The 22,743-nt window shown below is 44.3% G+C and overlaps 1 long non-coding RNA gene across 1 annotated transcript; it reads right to left on the bottom strand.

The window, feature by feature from the left end:
- Positions 1 to 3,021: 3,021 nt before the first annotated feature.
- On the bottom strand, positions 3,022 to 19,711 carry LOC134357612 (uncharacterized). Its single transcript, XR_010020680.1, has 3 exons — positions 19,651 to 19,711; positions 19,130 to 19,187; positions 3,022 to 3,165 (listed from the first exon to the last, which is right to left on the bottom strand). It is a non-coding gene; the product is annotated as an uncharacterized LOC134357612 (long non-coding RNA).
- Between the last annotated feature and the right edge of the window lie 3,032 nt (positions 19,712 to 22,743).

The following is a 22,743-nucleotide window of genomic DNA, read 5'->3' as shown; positions in this document are numbered from 1 at the left end:
GAGGGCACATCATGAGGGGCATAGATGAGGAGGGTTAACATGATGCATTTCCGTGCTGTATCATTCCATGGATAGAAAATTGGTTGGCAGACAGGAAACACAGAGTAGGGATTAATGGGTCCTTTTCAGAATGGCAGGCAGTGACTAGTGGGGTACCGCAAGGCTCGGTGCTGGGAGCGCAGCTATTTACAATATACATTAATGAGTTAGATGAAGGGATTAAAAGTAACATTAGCAAATTTGCAGATGACACAAAGCTGGGTGGCAGTGTGAAATGTGCCGAGGATGTTGAGATGACTTGGACAGGTTGGGTGAGTGGGCAGATGCATGGCAGATGTAGTTTAATGTGGATAAATGTGGGGTTATCCACTTTGGTGGCAAGAACAGGAAGGCAGATTACTATTTGAATGGTGTCAAGTTAGGACAATGGGAAGTACAACGAGACCTTGGTGTCCTTGTTCATCAGTCGCTGAAAGTAAGCATGCAGGTACAGCAGGCAGTGAAGAAAGCTAATGGCATGTTGGCCTTCATAACAAGGGGAGTTGAGTATAGGAGCAAAGAGGTCCTTCTGCAGTTGTACAGGGCCCTGGTGAGACCACACCTGGAGTATTGTGTACAGTTTTGGCCTCCAAATTTGAGGAAGGACATTCTAGCTATTGAGGGAGTGCAGCGTAGGTTCACGAGGTTAATTCCTGGGATGGCGGGACTGTCATATGTTGAAAGATTGGAGCAACTTGTATACACTGGAATTTAGAAGGATGAGAGGGGATCTGATTGGAACATATAAGATTATTAAGGGATTGGACACGCTAGAGGCAGGAAACATGTTCCCGATGTTGGGGGAGTCCAGAACCAGAGGCCACAGTTTAAGAATAAGGGGTAGACCATTTAGAACAGAGTTGAGGAAAAACTTTTTCACACAGAGGATTGTGGTTCTGTGGAATGCTCTACCTCAGAAGGCAGTGGAGGCCAATTCTCTGGATTCTTTCAAGAAAGAGTTAGATAGAGGAGTGAAGGGATATGGGGAGAAGGCAGGAAAAGGGTACTGATTGTGGATGATAAGCCATGATCACAGTGAATGGTGGTGCTGGCTGAAGGGCTGAATGGCCTACTCCTGCACCTATTCTCTATTGTCTATTGTCTATTATGACTGCAGATTCTGCAGTCAGAGATGTAGGAACACAGGTTAGTGCAGCTCCCCATGACAAGTTTCCAGACTCCTCACCATTGAACTCCTGAAATCAGGCCTCTCATCCACTGTGTACCCTCTATGAGAGATCAATGGTACTTTTGACTATCACAATTCATAGCAAGGCTGTTCAATTGCACTTTAGTTCTTCCTTAACCAGACAGTGCTCAATATTCTATCTCATGTGAAACCCATTGGAACAGTTCTGTGTGGACCCTCCTCTGTACATGAGTGATTTTATTGAGTGTCTGCTTTGTAAGATTTTATGACATTCAGAGCTTGGGTCGTGGGTCTTAAGAATCCTGATTTACATTAATGGGCCATGATTTCAGGAATCCCACGTTAGGTGTAAACATACCTGTGGGAATTCTGTCCTTGTTTAAAGCTTCCAACTGGATCCGCTGGCGAAGGCTTTGGGGTGGATTGGATGACCCAAGCCAGTGTGCCATTTCATGATTCAACATCATGGCAGCAGATCTGGGGAATGGATTCTACTCTTTTATGGTGAAACTATCACTACTACTATGGCGGATTCTCCACCAGCATATGATCTGCATCAGTAAGAATTGTTGCAATGACTTGTTATTTCCTGATTACATTCAGTGGCCAATTGATTAGGCACCTCCTGTACCTAACAAACTGGCTGCTGAGTATGTTTGTGGTCTTCTGTTGTTGTCGCCCATCCACCTCAAAGTTTGACATGTTCTGCATTCTGAGATGCTCTTGTGCACACCTCTGTTTTATGTTTATTATCTGAGTTGCTGTTGCCTTCCTGTCAGCTTGAACCAGTCTAGTATTCTCCTCTGACCTCTCTCATTACAAGGCGCTTTCACCCACAGAGCTGGCACTGACTGGATGATTTTTGTTCGTCGCACCATTCTCTCTGTAAACTGGAGAGACTGTAGTGCACGAAAATATCCTGAGATCTGGAGTTTCTGAGATACACAAACACACCCACTTTGGCACCAATCACAGTCAAAGTCACTGAGATCACATATCTTTCCCATTCTGATATTTGGTCTGAACAACAACTAAACTTCTTGATCATGCTTGCATGCTTTTATGCATTGTGTTGCTGCCACATGCTATAATCAGACATATGTTTTGCTGTTGTTCAGGCAGTCCAAGTTCACTCAATAGCCAGTTGTATCCACTGCAGATAAATTGTGCAGGTCCAGGCCCTTGCTCAGGCAGAAGTTAATTCTAGGCATGACCAATCTCTCAATGCACTTCAACACAGGAATTGTGAGTGCTACTGGGTGATAGTCATTGAGGCAACCCACCCCGTTATTCTTGGGCACGGGTACAGTATAATTAATGCCATTTTGAAGCAGGTGGGAGCCTCCCAGCGTAGAGGATGGAGAGGTCTAATTCAGCCCCTGTGTTTTATGCTGTTGAACACTTTAGCCAGTTAGTTGGCACAGGCCAGGTCTAACACCTTGCAAGAGTTTACTCTCTTGAAGGGTGTTCTCACATTGGCCTCTGAGACAGAGATCACAAGGTCACCAAATGCTGTGGGGGGTTTGCACAGATACAGTTTTATTCTCCCTTTCAAAGTGTACAAAAATCATTGAGATTATGATACAGCTTTATTCTCCCTTTCAAAGTCATTGAGATTATGAGGAGTAAAGTATCACTGCTGTTAGGTTTCACCTTAGAGGAAGTAACAAAATGCAAACCATGCCACAGCTGCCAAACATCGGACTGTGTCCCTGACTTCACACACAATTGCCTTTTCCCTCTCACAATGTCCTTCCGTAGGTCGTACCTGGACTTCCTGCAGAGTTCTGGTTCGCTAACCTTAAAACACCACAGATGTAGACTTCTGCAGACGTTGAATCTTCTGATCCATCCACAGCTTCTGGTTTGTGTATATCCAGTATGTTCTCAAACAGGCACGCTCATCCACGCAGGTCTCAATGAAGTCAGTGACAACTGTATCCCTGGCAACAACGTACCAGGTCGGATTACCTTGACTAATAATCAAGAACATGAAAATGTGAAATGCTTTAAGTAAGCAATGCTTCCTCTCTTCCTTTCTTCATATGGTTACACTTAAAAATTCCACAAAACTCTCAACATCCAATCTACTGCCACACCTCTTGATATCCAGCCAGTCTTTAGCACCACTCCATCCTCACCCCACAGCCCCTCCCACCACCTTACCTTCTGGTTTCACTGAAACTACAGCCATGTGGTTAAAGTTCAAAGTAAATTTATTTTCAAAGTACATACCTACGTGTCACCACATACAACCCTAAGATATGCTTTCTTGCAGGCATACACTGTAAATCCAAGAAACGCAATAGAATCAATGAAAGACCACATCCAACAGGACAGAAAAACAACCAGTGTGCAAAAGGCCCCAACTGTGCAAATACAAAAGAGAAAAATAATAATCATAATAAATAAATAAATAAACAAACAAACAAACAAACAAACAAGCAAGCAAGCAAGCAAGCAAGCATGAGATGAGGAGTCTTTAAAAGTGATTGTGGGATCGGTTCAGTGACAAGGCAAGTGAAGTTGAGTGAAGTTATTCTTTCCGGTTCAAGAGCCTGATGATTGAGGAGTAATAACTGTTCCTGAACCTGGTAAATTAAAAATTTACTCACAACAACATCACATGGGATACTATAAAAGGTTTTTGCTGTTTTACATTACTACAGAAAGTCTGTGTGAAGAATCGTCATATTCTCTCAGAGGTCTTCCATTATAATAAAGTCGAAGACAAAGTCTCCATGTGGCAATTCAAGGTGACACTTACCTCTCAAATTGAATATGAGCGGCTTTATGACATTAAAAAATACAGAAAATTCCACCCCTCAGTACCTTTGTAGCAACCAGGTGTTAACCATGAACAAGCTCTACAGAACTGCTTCAAGAAAACACTGCAACTTACTAAACTTGACTTCACATAGTTACTGTGGTTATTTTCAAAGATTGGAGTCCATTCACACAATCAAACTGTTGAAGCGACCTCTCAAATGCTAGAGATGAATTCTCGATCTCCCAGTCTCCTTATTTATGGCACTATCTGCCTGGATGGCACAAAACAAGTTTCTTTTCCACTGTATCTTGGTACACAACATAATGATTAATCAATTCCAATTATGGTAAGTTGTGATTCAAAATTCTGTTTCACTCGGCTCTGAAATACAAAGGAGGTATCAGCAAAAGTACAACAGAGTTGTTGCATAACTGTATAAACCTAACTATTTCATCAATGTCCTTATTTGGTCTGAGACTTATGTGACTCCTGTCCAGCCATAGTCATTATGAAGTTCCTCGAAAATATAAATGTGCATTTTTAGTTAAGGCCTAACATGCTATCCTGAATAAAAAACATCAAAACATCTGCATCAAAAATATCCCTCCCCCCCATTTTGACAGCTGCCCTAATTGAGGAAGTTCACCCAGTTCCCAGAACTCCTTTTCCTTTACGCCTTTCCACCAAGTGGCCCCGATCTGGGAAAGAAAATTCTCTCTCTGCTATCGACTGTGACAACAATTTTGAAAACTCTGTGTTAAATTCCTTTATTGTCAGAATACATTATCTTCTTTCACTTGTAAAAATCTGCTTCAGTTTTTGAGATCTTTAAAACAAATATTGCCTTTCTCTCTTGTTTTATTCCTTTCCTGACACCATTAGTTGGACAACTTTTCCAAACCTGACAGTTGGCACACTTCCGCACTCTGAAACCACATTGCATTTTTGACCACTGTTACATCTTGGGAAATAAACAATGAAATTCTGCCATTGAATGTTGCAAAATATTCTAGTAAAGCTATCTTTCTTCACAGGAAATGCAATGCAGGATGTGTTTTCTTAAACTAATAACTGAGGTATGCACTCCAGTGGTTAAAAAGGTTAAAATAAATTAAAACCAATAAATTTCAGGTAATTTGACATTCATTAGAAAGAAAATATTGTGATTGTTCAGTGCAAAGATTGTATTAAAAATAATTCGATTCAAATTCATTGCATTGAATTATTAGAGAGCTGCAAGATAAAGATAGATCAAGTGAGTGTGAGAGAGACTGAGAAAGGAAAAAAATGGAACAAGGGATTTAGAGATGTAGACAGAAGACAGATACAGAGGATGACAGTCAGAAAAGAAAAAGGATAAATTGAGTATTGCTCTGACTTTTTCTAAGCACTTTGACGAATGTTCCTTTAAGTGTGTTTTACTGTAATGTTTTTTACTTTCAAGGTAAGCAGAAGGACAATCTGGATCCCAGTGGAAAACAGTTTTTTTCACAGACCCAAGCACTATCCTTCACAACTGCAGCTGCTCACAGGCATCTTCGCTGGGCACCTGGAGCCCAGTCTTCTCTGCTCTTCTGCAAGATTTGTCTCCTGGGTCAGATGGTGCTGATGCCATCTTTCACTCCCTTGGCTGAGCCCTCAAGGCAGACATTCACTGACTGGGGTCCTCATGGCAACGTTCCTCACTCCACAAGGGTGGAGATATCACTGCTCTGGCTTCTAGATGAATCAGAATCAGAACAGGTTTAATATCACCCGCATCATCGTCATCATCAGGTGCCATGCCGAATTTGAGCTTTGACTGCCATGGCCCACACACCCCTGTTTTGGGTCAAGCGGATCAATTCATTGGTATTCATTTCCAGTTCTCTGGCTGCTGTCTCCATCATCATTTGTCTTTGCCTTCCTTTTGCTTTCTTCCTTTCAATCTTCCCCATAATTACCGTGCATTCTAACTTCTGTTTCCTAATCACATGTCCAATGAAGTTACGTTGCCTTTTCATGATCTCATACATTACTTCTCTTTCTGTGCTTGCTCTATTCATGACATCCTCGTTAGATATTCGTTTCGTCCATGATATTTTTTGAATGTTCCTCAAAAACCACATCTCTGCCACTTCATTTCCCCATGTTACTAGATATTGTCCAACATTCTGAGCCATATAACATAACTGGATAAACGTAATATTTCAGTGCTCTGAGGTGGGTTGTCATGCCTAGTTTAGTGTTGGTCAGTATACTCTTCATTCTCATAAAGGTGTCTTTTGTCATCCCTATTCTTTTTTTGATGTCCATGTCGCATCTGCCATCTGATGTCACCCAGCTTCCTAAGTAGCAAAAGTTCTGTACTTGTTTTATGTCTTCCCTGTTTATTCTCAGCCTGCAGATAGGATTCTCCTTCTTTTTGGATATCACCACACGTCCTGTCTTTTTGCAATTGATAGACCCATTTTCACCTGCATATGTCATAAAATTTGTTAACTTTGCAGCAGCAGTACAATGCAATAGATGATAATAGAGAGAAAAGAACTGTGAGTTTCAGTAAGTACGTTTCTATTAAATAGTTAAATTAAATAAGTAGTGAAAAATTAGAAATTGAAAAGTAGTGAGGTGGTGTTCACAGGTTCAATGTCCATTCAGAAATCAGATGGCAGAGGGGAAGAAGCTGTTCCTGAATCACTGAGTGTGTGTCTTCAGGCATCTGTGCTTCCTTCTTGGTGGTAACAATGAGAAGAGGGCATGTCTGGGGTGATGGGGATCCTTAATGATGGGCACCTCCTTTCTGAGACACCGCTCCTTGAAGATGAAATGGATACTACGGAGGCTAGTACCCAAGATGGAGATGACTAATTTTACAACTCTCTGCAGTTTGGCTGGCTGGTGGCGTAGTGGCATCAGCGCCGGACTTCAGAGCGAAGGCTCCTGAGTTCGAATCCAGCTGGCTCCCTTGCACGCTTTCCATCTGAGCTGGGTTGAGCGTCGAGCTAGCAACTCGGCCTCATAAAAATAAGAAAGCCTGCTAAAAAAACGCTGTTATGAGGACGCCCTGATGACTCCACTCGGAGCTAAGGGCTTTCTTCTTCTTCTTGTTCTTCTTCTGCAGTTTACTTCAATTCTGTACAGTAGCTCTCCCATACCAGACAGTGATGCAGCCAGTTAGAATGCTCTCTATGGTACATCTATCGAAATTTGTGAGTGTTTTAGGTCAGTAGTCCACAACCTCCGGGCCGCGGAATGAGACATTACCGCGAAGAATGCAGTGGTGCGGCGGTAGTCAGAACACACCCAGCACATCTTTAAGAAAAAAGCCAAAATAAGACCTTGTAGCGATGTACTACACACAGCGCTAGAATAACCACACGGAGTCGGTGAGTTAGAGTTGCGATGAAAGAGATTTATCCAAACTTCGCGGCCCGCTTTAAAGCCTTCCCGTTCCCGCCCTCCCTGGGCGGGACTACTGTGGGGAATGCATATTCCCAGACCCTTTCCGCGTGCGGGATTTTCCGCTGGTGAAGATGGCCTGGCGCCCTTTTTGGTGCCGGCCCTCTGCCTGCGCGCGCTGTTGTGAGCCGGTTCGTGGGTGCCAGAAAGTGGGTCGCCACATAACCCCACCCCCAGAACCGGCGATACCTCCCCCAAAGTCCACAGTCTGGATCGGCCTCTGTTTGGGAGGTCTGCCCCTGCGCCGCGGTGCCTGAGCCTGGACCGGTTGCGCCAAGTCCACATGGGCCAGTTTGAGTCGGTCCACCGTGAAAACCTCCTCTCTCCCCCCAGTGTCCAGCACGAACGTGGACCCGTTGTTCCTGATCACCTTAAACGGCCCCTCGTAGGGCCGCTGTAGCGGTGCCCGGTGTCCGCCCCATCGTACAAAAAGAAACTTACAGTTCTGCAGGTCTTTGGCTACGCAGGTCGGGCTCTGTTCGTGCTGTGAAGTGGGTATGGGGGCCAGGTTACCGAGCCTCTCCCGTAGTCTGTCCAGGACTGCTGTGGGTTCTTCCTCTTGCCCCCTTGGGGCTGGTATGAACTCTCCTGGGACGACCAGGGGCGCGCCGTACACAAACTCGGCCGACGAGGTGTGTAGATCCTCTTTGGGCGCCGTGCGGATTCCGAGGAGGACCCAGGGAAGTTCGTCCACCCAGTTAGGCCCCTCCAGGCGGGCCATGAGAGCCGATTTCAGGTGACGGTGGAAGTGCTCCACTAGTCCGTTCGACTGTGGGTGGTAGGCAGTTGTGTGGTGTAGCTGTGTTCCTAAAAGTCTGGCCATAGCCGACCACAGGCTGGAGGTGAACTGGGCGCCCCTGTCGGAGGTATTGTGGGCCGGTACCCCAAAGCGTGCTACCCAGGTTGCGATCAGTGCTCGGGCGCAGGATTCGGAGGTGGTGTCGCTGAGCGGGACTGCCTCTGGCCATCTGGTGAACCGGTCTATCGTAGTTAGGAGGTACCGTGCTCCTCGTGTCACTGGCAGGGGCCCCACGATATCCACATGGATGTGGTCGAACCTCCGGCGGGTGGGTTCGAACCGCTGCGGCGGAGCCTTGGTGTGCCGCTGCACCTTGGCCGTTTGGCACTGCATACACGTTTTGGCCCATTCACTGACCTGTTTACGAAGTCCATGCCACACGAACCTGTTGGAGACCAGCCGGACAGTTGTCCTGATGGAGGGGCGCGCTAAGTTGTGAATGGATTCGAACACCCGCCAGCGCCAGGCTGCTGGGACGACGGGGCGGGGTTGGCCAGTAGCTACGTCACATAGTAGGGTCCTCTCACCTGGGCCTACGGGGAGGTCTTGGAGCTGCAAACCGGAGACTGCAGTCCTGTAACTGGGGATCTCAGCGTCTGCCTGCTGTGCCTCTGCCAGTGCTGCATAGTCCACCCCCTGGGACAGGGCCTGTATGGTAGGTCTGGATAGTGCGTCTGCCACGACATTGTTCTTTCCAGAGACATGCCGGATGTCCGTCGTGTACTCGGAGATATAGGACAGATGTCACTGCTGGCGGGACGACCAGGGGTCGGACACCTTAGTGAACGCAAAGGTAAGCGGTTTGTGGTCTGTGAACGCGGTGAAAGGCCTACCTTCTAAGATGTACCTGAAATGCCGGATTGCCAGGTATAGTGCCAATAGCTCCCGGTTGAAAGCACTGTATTTGAGTTCGGGTGGTCGTAGGTGTTTGCTGAAGAACGCCAGGGGTTGCCAGCGACCCTCGATGAGTTGTTCCAGCACTCCACCGACTGCTGTGTTGGATGTGTCCACCGTGAGGGCAGTAGGAACGTCTGTTCTGGGGTGCACTAGCATCGCGGCATTTGCCAAGGCTTCTTTGGTTTTAACGAAAGCGGTTGCGGCCTCTTCGTTCCAGGTAATGTCCTTGCCCTTACCCGACATTAGAGTGAACAAGGGGCGCATGGTTCGGGCTGCTGAGGGGAGGAAACGGTGGTAGAAATTCACCATACCCACGAATTCCTGCAGGCCTTTGATTGTGTTGGGTCGGGGGAAGTGGCGGACCGCGTCTACCTTGGCGGGCAGCGGGGTTGCCCCGTCTTTAGTAATCCTGTGGCCCAGGAAGTCGATGGTGTCGAGTCCGAACTGGCATTTGGCTGGATTGATTGTAAGGCCGAATTCACTCAGGCGGGAGTAGAGCTGGCGGAGGTGGGACAGATGCTCCTGCCGACTACTGCTGGCTATGAGGATGTCGTCCAAATAGATGAATGCAAAGTCCAGGTCGCGTCCCACCGCGTCCATTAGCCGCTGGAAAGTCTGTGCGGCATTCTTTAGACCAAGCGGCATTCGGAGGAATTCGAAAAGTCCGAACGGGGTGATAAGTGCTGTTTTGGGGATGTCGTCCGGATGTACAGGGATTTGATGGTATCCCCGGACGAGGTCTACCTTGGAAAAGATCCTTGCACCGTGTAGGTTTGCTGCGAAGTCTTGAAAGTGCGGCACAGGGTAGCGGTCTGGCGTTGTAGCCTCGTTCAGTCTGCGGTAGTCACTGCATGGTCTCCAGCCCCCCGTTGCCTTGGGCACCATGTGCAGGGGGGAGGCCCATGGGCTGTCGGACCGTCGTATGATCCCTAATTCCTCCATCTTCTTGAACTCCTCCTTCGCCAGTCGGAGCTTGTCCGGGGGAAGCCTTCGAGCACGGGCGTGGAGGGGTGGTCCCTGGGTCGGGATGTGGTGCTGTACTCCGTGTCTGGGCATGGCTGCCGTGAACTGCGGTGTCAGTACTGATGGGAAATCCGCCAGGACCCTGGTGAATTCATCGTCGGACAGCGTGATGGAGTCCGGGTGTGGGGCTGGCAACTGTGCTTCACCCAGGGAGAACGTTTGAAAAGTCTTGGCGTGGACTAATCGCTTCCCTTGCAAGTCGACCAGCAGGCTGTGGGCTCGTAGAAAATCTGCCCCCAGCAGTGGTTGGGCCACGGCGGCCAGTGTGAAGTCCCACGTGAACCGGCTGGAGCTGAACTGTAGCCGCACCATGCGGGTGCCGTAGGTTCGTATTGTGCTGCCATTTGCGGCCCTCAGGGTGGGTCCCGGTTCTCTGTTGCGGGTGTCGTAACTCGTTGGAGGTAAGACGCTGATCTCTGCTCCGGTGTCGACCAAAAAGCGGCGTCCCGACTGCTTGTCCCAGACGTACAGGAGCTGTCCTGATGGCCAGCCGCCGTAGCCATCAGCGGCGGCTGGCCCTGGCGTTTCCCGGGAATTTGCAGGGCGGTCTGCAGCGGCGGGCCTCCGTGCCCCACCGCTGGTGGTAGAAACACCATTGTTCGTTGGGCTCCTCACTCCCATCGCCGGGTTTTGTAGGCTCTGCTGCCGGGCCTGGTCTGGTCTGTCGTTGGGCACGCGGCTTGGTGATCTGTGCGACGGATGCCCCTCTCTCTTTCCTGGCATTCCACAGCACATCTGCTCGGGCCGCCACCTCCCGGGGGTTGCTGAAATCTGCGTCGGACAGCAGCAGGCATATGTCCTCAGGCAGTTGCTCTAGGAATGCCTGCTCAAACATGAGGCAGGGTTTGTGTCCTTCAGCCAGGGCCAGCATCTCGTTCATTAATGCTGACGGCGGCCTGACTCCCAATCCATCCAGGTGCATTAAGCGGCGTGCTCGTTCGCGCCGTGAGAATCCGAAAGTCCTTATGAGCAGGTCTTTGAATGCTGTGTATTTGCCGTCCTCCGGGGGCGACTGTATAAACTCCTCAACTTGTGCAGCAGTCTCCTGGTCGAGGGAGCTCAGCACGTAGTAGTAGCGAGTGGACTCCGAGGTTATCTGCCGAATGTGGAATTGTGCTTCTGCTTGTTCGAACCATAAATGGGGTCGCAGCGTCCAGAAGCTTGGCAGTTTTAACGAAACTGCGTGAACAGATGCAGCGTCGGTCATCTCTGGTCCAAATATCATTTGGGCCGTCGGGGTCACCAATTGTAGCGATGTGCTACACACAGCGCTAGAATAACCACACGGAGTCGGTGAGTTAGAGTTGCGATGAAAGAGATTTATTCAAACTTCGCGGCCCGCTTTAAAGCCTTCCCGTTCCCACCCTCCCTGGGCGGGACTACTGTGGGGAATGCATATTCCCAGACCCTTTCTGCGCGCGGGATTTTCCCCCTGCTGGTGAAGATGGCCTGGCGCCCTTTTTGGGGCCGGCCCTCTGCCTGCGCGCGCTGTTTCGTGAGCCGGTTCGTGGGTGCCAGAAAGTGGGTCGCCACAACCTGATCTGGGCTGACATTTACTTGCCAGGCATCACCTAATTAATTAGCCTGTTTATTTTGGCTTTTTTCTTAAAGATGTGCTGGGTGTGTTTCAACTACCGCTGCACCACTGCATTCTTCACGGCAATGCATCAGTCCGTGGCCCGGAGGTTGGGGACCACCATGACATGCCAAATCTCTAAACTCCTAATGAAATTTAGTCACTGTCTTGCCTTTTTTATAGTTGCATTGGTATGTTGGATCCAGGTTAGGTCCTCGGAGATATCAACATTCAGGAATTTGAAGTTGCTCACTCTCTCCACTTCTGATCCCTTGATGAGGACTGGTTTGTGTTCACTTGTCATACCCTTCCTGAAGTCCACAATCAGTTCTTTGATCTTACTGATATTGAGAGCAAGGTTGTTGCTGCAACACCACTGAATTAGCTGGTATATCCCGCTCCTGTATGCACTCCCGTCACCATCTGAGGTTCTGCCGACAATGGTTGCATCGTCAGGAAATTTATAGATGGCATTTGAGCTGTGCCTAGCCACAGTCATGGGTGTAGAGAGAGTAGAGCAGTGGACTAAGCTCACATCACTGAGGTGCGCCAATTTTGATTGTCAATGAGGTGGAGATGTTATTTCCAATGGAGACTTGCTGTGACCTTCCAGAAACTCATCTTGTTGGCAAGGTGGGAGGGTCACTGCTAGTCAATTCAAAGGACAATAAATCCAGAGGAATGCAACTCTCCCAGTCAGGACCAGACATAAAACCAAGTCTCAATCCAGTCTGTCACTCTACTGTTTCTCTTTCCCTGAAGTGATACTCACGTAATGTATTTTTCACTCATTGATGGAACTATAATACCTGTTCTTGCTGTAGTATCACTAACATGTGAGCTCAGAGTGGAAGTCTGGCCCAGCTAGTTCTGTGGATTTCTGTTTTCCACTGGCCGAAGGTCAGATTGGTTAATCTTCCCATGATTCCCAGCTCCCACCTCTGAAGAGCTCCTTGTCCTCAGGAGAAAGACACACAGTGAAGAAATGGGAAGAAGTATACCAATCCACAATCAGAGAAATAAAGGGCAGATTTTAACTTTAGTCTCATGGAATCACAGCTGCTTCCCTACCCCAAAACAGTTTATTTCAGAAAGCAGTGTACTTTTGTGTGCCCATAGTACTTGAAAAGGCTGAGTGGGACTGGTTTCTGGACCTGCCAGGCATCTGTCTGGATTTGGCAAGAGAGGGGAATGTGGTGACAAGCCTGCAACAAGGAATAGCTAACTTTCCTTCTACTATCTGAAGCCCATTTCTTTGTCTTCTATCCCCACAGCGAAAGTAAAAATTAGGGATAAAATTGGATCTGTTTCAGTTCTCTTGGGTATTCTCATCACCTTGCTGCTTTTCTCAAGGTGTAATGAGGTTAAAATGCCAGCTAAATCCTAGGCAATTACCACAGATAAATAGATAATTTATTGATCCCTAAGGAAATTACAGTGTCACAGTAGCATTACAAGTGCACAGAAATAAATATTAGAAGAGAAGTAAGAAGAATAAAAAAATGAGTTACCACAAACAGTCTAACAGAAAGGGGGTCGTCACTTCCTTGGCCATAGGTTAACTCATTATAGACCTAATGGCCAAGGGTACGGATGATCTCTGTGGAGCAGTATCGTTGTCTCAGTCTATCACAAAAAGAGCTCCTCTGTTCAGCCAAGATGGCATGCAGAGGGTGAGAAACATTGTCCAGAATTGTCAGGATTTTCCATAGGGTTCTTCCTCAGACTCCACTGAGTCCTGTTTGACTCCTATAATGGAGCCTGCCTTTCTAATCAGTTTATTGATCCTGTTGGCATTACCCGTGTTTATGCCATCGTCCCAGCATACCATCGCATAGAAGATTGTACTAGTGACATGTGGTAGAACATGTGAAGGAGGGGCCTGCATACTCCAAAGGACCTCAGTCTCCTCAGACAGTAGAGGCAACTCTGACCCTTCCTGTACACAGCCTTGGTGTTGGTGCTCCACTCAAGTCTGTCATCTAGGTGCACCCACTGATACTTGTAGGTCCTTTCCACATCCATGTCCTCACCATCAATAGTAACAGGGAGCAATGCAGGCTTGGTCTTCCTAAAGTCCATCACCAACTCCTTTTTCTTTCTAATGTTGAGCTGCTGATGATTCAACTTGCACCATTTGACAAATTCCTCCACCAGGGCCCTGCATTCATTCTCCCATCCTCCCTTTAGACACCCAACTCTTGTTGAGTCATCAGAGAATGCCTGCAGCTGACATGACCCAGCGGTGTACCTGAAGCCCGAGGATGGGAACATGTATGGGTATAAAGAGACTTGCCATTTCTGAGTCACTCCACACATTGAGCACATTAGGATCAGGGGCTTTCGGTTCCAGCATCTTGAAGGTGGGTAGATAGCTTAGGCAGCTTAACTGCCTACTTCTTACTTGAGAGAAGGACAATAATGGAAAGAAAGCAAAAGGAGGGAAAGAAAAGATCAATTACTTTCGAAATCTTGGGACACAATAAATTCCTCTACTGTCAATTAAACATTTCTGAAGAGCAGTCTCTGATGTAATTTGAATCTAGTTAGTTTATTTGCTCCTTGTACTTATTCCTGACAGGTATAAAATGAATACTTCTTCAATCTGCCCTTTCCTAATTTCCAATTACAGTGTTCCTGTATTTTATTTAAATATTACTTTCAGCCAATTTCTTTCTAAACACTTGTGTAAAAAGTGTTTAATAATTTGCAGTTTGTATCACTTTCTGAGTAACCCAATGAATTTCTTTCTCTTCCTTTAACTTGCATTTTCCCTGCACTTCCCTGGTGGATCAAGCATTATGTATGCAGACTTTCTGCTTTTCAGGGACAAGTACTGTTCCTCTGTACACTAAGGTAAAATTCCAGCGTTGATGCACAGTTTGATCAGATACCAGTTCAGTCCAATCTATTATGCTCAAAAATCTAAGAGGCTAGTTCGTCACTCACGCTTCTCTCTATTGTTTCCATGCACTGTAGAAGGCCCATACAGGAACTTATATTTGCACTGCTCAGGAGATCACAAGTAGAGTGTCTCAGAATTTCTTGGTAGGCGCAGTTTTCCCACCACAAGTATACACAGAATATTACCGAATTTCACTACTAATAACCATACCCGTGCCCTCCCTACCCGCCTCACACATGCACACAGGAAACAACATTTAAGAAATAATCCAAAAATTCACATGGACAGAATCAATACAATAATATGATCTAAAATGTGGCCAGTACTTTAAAGAGAGTGAAACAATGCATATAATACAATGAAGTAATGGTTGCCTGGAGCCAAAAATAGCTAATTCAATAGTGGGAGAACGAAGTTAAACTAGATTTGGACCCACAGCATTTTCCAATTTTTTTCTTTGAAATAAACATTAAAATAAATGGAGATGTCAAAAAAATGCCTTTTTGCCCAGGTAGTTTTACATCCCTTCTATAGAAACCATAGAAACCATAGAAACTACAGCACAGGAACAGGCTTTTTGGCCCTTCTTGGCTGTGCCGAACCATTTTCTGCCTAGTCCCACTGACCTGCACACGGACCATATCCCTCCATACACCTCCCATCCATGTATCTGTTCAATTTATTCTTAAATGTTAAAAAAGAACCCGCATTTACCACCTCATCTGGCAGCTCATTCCATACTCCCACCACTCTCTGTGTGAAGAAGCCCCCCCTAATGTTCCCTTTAAACTTTCCCCCCTCACCCTAAACCCATGTCCTCTGGTTTTTTTCTCCCCTTGCCTCAGTGGAAAAAGCCTGCTTGCATTCACTCTGTCTATACCCATCATAATTTTATATACCTCTATCAAATCTCCCCTCATTCTTCTACGCTCCAGGGAATGAAGTCCCAACCTATTCAACCTTTCTCTGTAACTGAGTTTCTCAAGTCCCGGCAACATCCTTGTAAACCTTCTCTGCACTCTTTCAACCTTATTTATATCCTTCCTGTCATTTGGTGACCAAAACTGAACACAATACTCCAGATTCGGCCTCACCAATGCCTTATACAACCTCATCATAACATTCCAGCTTTGATACTCAATACTTTGATTAATAAAGGCCAATGTACCAAAAGCTCTCTTTATGACCCTATCTACCTGTGATGCCACTTTTAGGGAATTTTGTATCTGTATTCCCAGATCCCTCTGTTCCACTGCACTCCTCAGTGCCTTACCATTAACCCTGTATGTTCTACCTTGGTTTGTCCTTCCAACGTGCAATACCTCACACTTGTCTGTATTAAACTCCATCTGCCATTTTTCATCCCATTTTTCCAGCTGGTCCAAATCCCTCTGCAAGCTCTGAAAACCTTCCTCACTGTCTACTACACCTCCAATCTTTGTATCATCAGCAAACTTGCTGATCCAATTTACCACATTATCATCCAGATCATTGATATAGATGACAAATAACAATAGACCCAGCACTGATCCCTGTGGCAGGGATCCACTAGTCACAGGCCTCCACTCAGAGAAGCAATTCTCTACCACCACCCTCTGGCTTCTTCCATCGAGCCAACGTCTAATCCAATTTACCACCTCTCCATGTATACCTAGCAAGTGAATTTTCCTAACTAACCTCCCATGCGGGACCTTGTCAAAAGCCTTACTGAAGTCCATGTAGACAATATCCACTGCCTTCCCTTCGTCCACTTTCCTTGTAACCTCCTCGTAAAACTCCAATAGATTGGTCAAACATGTCCGACCACGCACAAAGCCAAGTTGACTCTCCCTAATAAGTCCCAGTCTATCCAAATGCTTGTAGATTCTGTCTCTTAGTACTCCCTCCAATAACTTACCTACTACCGACGTTAAACTTACTGGCCTATAATTTCCCGGATTACTTTTCGATCCTTTTTTAAACAACGGAACAACATGAGCCACTCTCCAATCCTCCAGCACCTCACCTGTAGACAGTGACATTTTAAATATTTCTGCCAGGGCCCCTGCAATTTCAACACTAGTCTACTTCAAGGTCCAAGGGAACACCCTGTCAGGTCCTGGGGATTTATCCACTTTAATTTTCCTCAAGACAGCAAGGACCTCCTCCTTTTCGATCTGTACAGTTTCCATGATCTCACTACTTGTTTCCCTTAATTCCATAGACTTCATGCCAGTTTCCTTAGTAAACACAGACGCAAAAAACCTATTTAAGATCTCCCCCATTTCCTTTGGTTCCGCACATAGCCGACCACTCTGATCTTCAAGAGGGCCAATTTTATCCCTTACAATCCTTTTGCTCTTAATATACCTGTAAAAGCTCTTTGGATTATCCTTCACTTTGACTGCCAAGGCAACCTCATGTCTTCTTTTAGCCCTTCTGATTTCTTTCTTAAGTATTTTCTTGCACTCTTTATACTCCTCAAGCACCTTATTTACTCAACCAACATACATCAAAGTTGCTGGTGAACACAGCAGGCCAAGCAGCATCTATAGGAAGAGGTACAGTCGACGTTTCAGGCCGAGACCCTTCGTCAGGACCTTATTTACTCCCTGCTTCCTATATACGTCATACAACTCCCTCTTCTTCTTTATCAGAGTTGCAATATCCCTTGAGAACCAAGGTTCCTTATTCCTATTCACTTTGCCTTTAATCCTGACAGGAACATACAAATTCTGCACTCTCAAAATTTCTGCTTTGAAGGCTTCCCACCTACCGATCACATCCATGCCAGAGAACAACCTGTCCCAATCCACGCTTTTTAGATCCTTTCTCATTTCTTCAAATTTGGTCTTCTTCCAGTTAAGAACCTCAACCCTAGGACCAGATCTATCCTTGTCCATGATCAAGTTGAAACTAATGGTGTTATGATCACTGGAACCAAAGTGCTCCCCTGCACAGACCTCTGTCACTTGTCCTAACTCGTTTCCTAACAGGAGATCCAATATTGCATCCCCTCTAGTTGGTCCCTCTATATATTGATTTAGAAAACTTTCCTGAACACATTTTACAAACTCTAAACCATCTAGACCCCTAACAGTATGGGACACCCAATCAATATATGGAAAATTAAAATCCCCTACCACCACAACTTTATGTTTCCTGCAGTTGCCTGCTGTCTCTCTATAGATTTGCACTTCCAATTCTCTTTGACTATTGGGTGGTCTGTAATACAATCCCACTAATGTGGCCATACCTTTCCTGTTTCTCAGCTCCACCCACAAGGACTCAGTAGACAAGCCCTCTAATCTGTCCTGCCTGAGCACTGCTGTAATATTTTCCCTAACAAGCAATGCCACTCCCCCACCTTTCATTCCTCTGCCTCGATCACATCAGAAACATCGGAACCCTGGAATATTAAGCTGCCAGTCCTGCCCCTCCTGTAGCCAAGTTTCACTAATTGCTACAACATCATAATTCCACGTGTCCATCCACGCCCTCAACTCATCCGCCTTCCCCGCAATACTCCTAGCATTGAAATATATACACCTCAGAAGATTTTTACCACCACTAACAACCTTTCTATTAGTGGATTTGCTTGAACTTTTAACATCATTTATTTTCACCCCAGCCACACTGTCAGCTCTGGTACTGTGCTTACTATCCCCCTGCAAATCTAGTTTAAAGCCCCCCCAATAGCATTAACAAACCTCCCTGAAAAGATATTGGTCCCCCTGCAGTTCTATCTCCTGATTCATTGGGTGTTGTGATTATCTAGACACCTTATTTGCAAGAATATGAAAAGGAATCCACATAAATGCATTTTTTTTCCACTGTGAAGTGGAATTGAAAGATGAAAATCCCTCAGTATAGACACTTCCAAGGTTATAAGACTACAGAATATTTCCCTGGTATGATAAGATGGACTCAATCCATCTTATTGTGACTGTGTTCAAGAGTGACTACATTTAAAGAAATATTTTTGTTAGATGTAAAGAACTCAGCAATGTCCTGAGTCCCTGAATTACGCCGTGTGAGTACAAGACTTTATTTTTCTTTGATTGAGATGTTCCCCTTTCCATTAACTTTGGCAAAATATACTCAATTGTAAATGTAAGGATTTTGTTTGGATTATGTTTTCATTGATCTGAAATGTTAACTAGTTCTTCATTCCACAGATGCTGTGTGACTATCTGAACACTTTCAACATTTCTGTTTTTATTTCTGATTTCAGCACCTGCAGTTCTATTTGTTTTCCGGTCCAACATTATTGTTGTTCCCCAAAGTAGATCGAAGTTACAAAGGTTATAATGGTTCAAGAAAGTGCTTCCAATATCCACAGAGCAAATAAGGGCGGATGGAACCCACAACTCAAGTATGAATAAAACAAAAAGGTGTCAATCAATTTCGTTATTGCAAAGTTCCTCAAGCAATTCAAAAGATAAATATCTAGATTGATTATGCAGTCAAGTTGCTAGCTTGATGCGCCAACCCAACATGGATGGAAAGTGTGCAAGGGACTGGCCAGATTCAAACCCAGAACCACTCACCTTAAAGTCCAGTGCGGATGCCACAACACCACCAGCCAGTTTATTTGAAGAGAATACGCTATGATAAAGCAAACAAGAACTTAACTTATTTTCCATCACTTCCTAAAAACTTTCAGAAATAGTTGTGTTTCATACCACATTCCATTACTTATTAGTAAATCTGGAAAGATTTGGAGAAGAACCGATTCTGCCAGCAGTAAGAGAGGTTCTGAGTACAGTTTTGCATATTTCGCCAGACCAAATAATTAGAGATTCAACTCAGCCACAACACTCTTTTCAAAGATGAATAGATGAAATGTCTAAGAATATGGAAGGCACATTGGAAAACAGAATTTGGCTGCAGTTAGATGAGTCAACTTTGCTAGACAACAAATCTTTGCTTCTTGGTTATGTTTGCTTCATAAAAGATGAAAGCATGGTTCAAGAGTTGCTATTTGTTTTGGACTAGAAACAGATACAAAGGTGGAGTCAACATTTCAGGTTGTTGAAAAATTTTTCAAAGAGAAGGATATTCCACTCACCAGCATTCTTGCATGTGCACCATCAATGACAGGACACCAACGTGGAGTTATGACGTTCTTGAAAAAAAGCTGTAAGTGAAATATTTAGCATTTACTTTATAATTCACGGACAACATTTTGTCACAATTGGCTGCACAAAGCATTAAATACTATTACCACAGGGGTAAATAAAATCAAGTCCCATGCTCTCAATTTTCAACAATTTTGAGAGCTTTGTATTGAGAATGATTAACAGATTAAATGCTTGCTGTTACACACGGAAGTCAAATGGCTCTCAAAAGGAAACTGTTTGAGATACTTCTGTGCACTTTTTGAATCTGCAATAAATTTCTTTGAAGACTTGAATACTTCCTCAGTAATTACTCGAGAATATTAGGCATTCCAGTGCTTATTTGTCAAAATTATTCTCTAAGTTTAACAAAATCAATCTTCAGTTGCAAGGAAATTCTGTGAATCTTATAAAAATCAAATTAGTCATCTCCACATTTCTGTCCAAGTTAACCTTATTTAAATGCAACATTGGCCATCACAAACTTTTCCAATTTCTGAGCTCTCTGAGTTGGAAGATCAACAAAGAATATCAGATGATGAACTTCAAGTATACTGTTCGTGGGTACGTTGTACAAAGACATGCCAGAGAGATTTCAGGATTTTCTTTCAATCCAAATTCCAGATTTGGTAATGAGAAATTAACAGGAAAGATGGAGGAAGAACTGATCTCACTACAAAATCACTCTGAGCTGAAGCTGAACTTCCAAACATCACATTAAGACTTTTGGTTGCAGAAAGGAATCTGAACATTATCCTGCACTGTGGAAAAATGTCAAGATGCTCTTCATTGCCTTTTCAACATTTAGTGGAGTGCAGTTAAGTGCAGTTGCCCAATTTCTTTCAAAGCAATGAATCAGACTGTAAATTACTGAGTGAGGGGATCTGAGACTCCTTCTGAGTGACGTTCAGCTGATGTTGAGGAGCTGATATCACCGCACCAAGCCCGTCAACCTCATTGAAAGGTGAAAAAGCAATGAAGTAGTAAATAGTTGGACTACTAATGTACACTCTAAAATTGTTGATGAAAAGTATTTTGTACTGTAATTAAATAAATAATTTTATTTATAGCTTTAAATGGATTTTTTTTGCAAATATTTGTCACCGCTTTGAGTTTGCAGGTCCTATTTTCTTTCACTGTGCATCACAAGTCAAAATTCTTTGTAGTTTTATGCAATGGGAAAAAAGTGGGCGGGCAGCACTGGGGAGGAGGTCTGGGAGCCAACAGGGTGGTAACCCAAAAAAGTTTGGGAACCATTGCTCTGGATGGATCTGATCTGGAAAAGAAAAAAATTCCCTCTGCTGTTCTCTGTGATAATTACCTCTGTCCATGTCAACTTCCATTATTGCCAAGAATACATAATAATTTATCATTTTATGTACATCTACAATAGTTTTAAAAATCTTAGTAACAAAACTGCTTTCTTTCTTGCTTTATTTCCTTCCAGACACTAGTTAATTGGACATCAATTCCATTCCTGCCAGCTGACACATTTTCCCACAAACCATGCTGATTATGCCCCAGCCTTACATATTGGGGAAAAGAATCAGAGCAACTCTGCCACTGAATGTAGTCAAATATTTTAGTAAACCTATCTTTATTCATGGGAAATGTAATGCAGGATGTGTTTTTTTAAACTAATAATGGAGGTATGCACTCCAGTGGTTAAAAAGGTTAAAATAAATTAAAATCTATCATTTTTAGGTAATTTGACATTCATTTGAAAGAAAATATTGTGATTGTTCAGAGCGCAGATTATACTAAAAATAATACAATTCAAATTTAGAGCATTGACTTTTTAGAGGACTATAAGAGAATGAAAAAGTGAAGGAGGGAGAGACCATGAGAAAGGAAGACAGTTGTAAAGAAATATAGAGATATAAACCGAAGACAGATACAAAGGTTGACAATGAGAAAAGAAAAATTCAATAAATTAAATGTTGCTCTACTCTTACTGTGCACTGTAAGGAAAGAGTTAATTGTGATTCTTCCTTGGTACATGCCAAGATAAGATGAAAGTTCAAAGATAAATTGGTCTCAGGTTGAAATGTGGTGATGGCCTATTTTCTCTCTCATTGGCCAACGTTTGGTCTCTATTTTGAATGCACGTCATTAAGATGAGATACCAGTGAGGAATTTTTTCCTCCATACAGAACCGTTGTCTTCTTTTTTCCTAAATTATGTGCCTTGGCTGCAAGTCATAAGAAAGGAGGAGGTGCAGCTGGTACCACCAAGGGATGGAAAAGTGCTGTGGTGATAATTATATTATGCTTTGAAGGAATCTTAAAGGGATATAAAGGGACACTTATGTTGTTAAAAAAAAAATGGGGAGAGCATATCTAAGGCTAGGTTGCAGCTGGTACTAGTGGTAAAAGTCAGAGTCAGGGAGCGAAAAGGCTGCATGAAGTTTCTTGGATCTGTGGCTTCTCTCCAACATTGCAAAAATTGGCTCTTTTACTGGATGATAAGATTAATTTGATTTCTGTACTGCTCCTGCTGTAGATATTTGCTTTTCTTTCAGTATTGCATTTGTGCTAGTTCTAATAAAGTGTATTCTTTTGGCCATGAACATATATGCAGTGTCTCCTTTGTTTGCGAATGCCCTGAACTAAATCAGAAAAGAATACATAACAAGTTTTGAAACAATTTTAAAATTGGCACTTCAACCTACGTCTGTTTAAGTATGTTTTACCCAAGTATTTCATTACTTTCAAGAGAAACAAAAAGATGCATAGTGCAAAGCCATATTTATTCACAGAGCTACACACACAGAGTTAATAATGCAATATTTAACTTGGGCTTTAAGTATAAAAGGGAAAAAAAAGCTGAAGAAAGTGATGGACAGGCAGAAAAGTAGATGTGGGAAATGGTATAACAAAGCACAGTGAGAAAGAGATAGAACAAAGCAAACCAGACACCTAATATTAATTCTATTCTAGAGGAAGCACTACTGCTTTCCTACCAATATGGGTTATTTCATAGAGTAGCTGACTTTTATATGGTCATCGTATTTAGCCAAGGCTGGGTGAGAAGGTCATTTCATT

Source organism: Mobula hypostoma, chromosome 16 (genome assembly GCF_963921235.1).
Source record: "Mobula hypostoma chromosome 16, sMobHyp1.1, whole genome shotgun sequence".
Lineage (NCBI taxonomy): Eukaryota > Metazoa > Chordata > Chondrichthyes > Myliobatiformes > Myliobatidae > Mobula > Mobula hypostoma.
The sequence above is the reverse complement of the archived record's forward strand: the minus strand, read 5'-3'. Positions and strand labels throughout refer to the sequence as shown.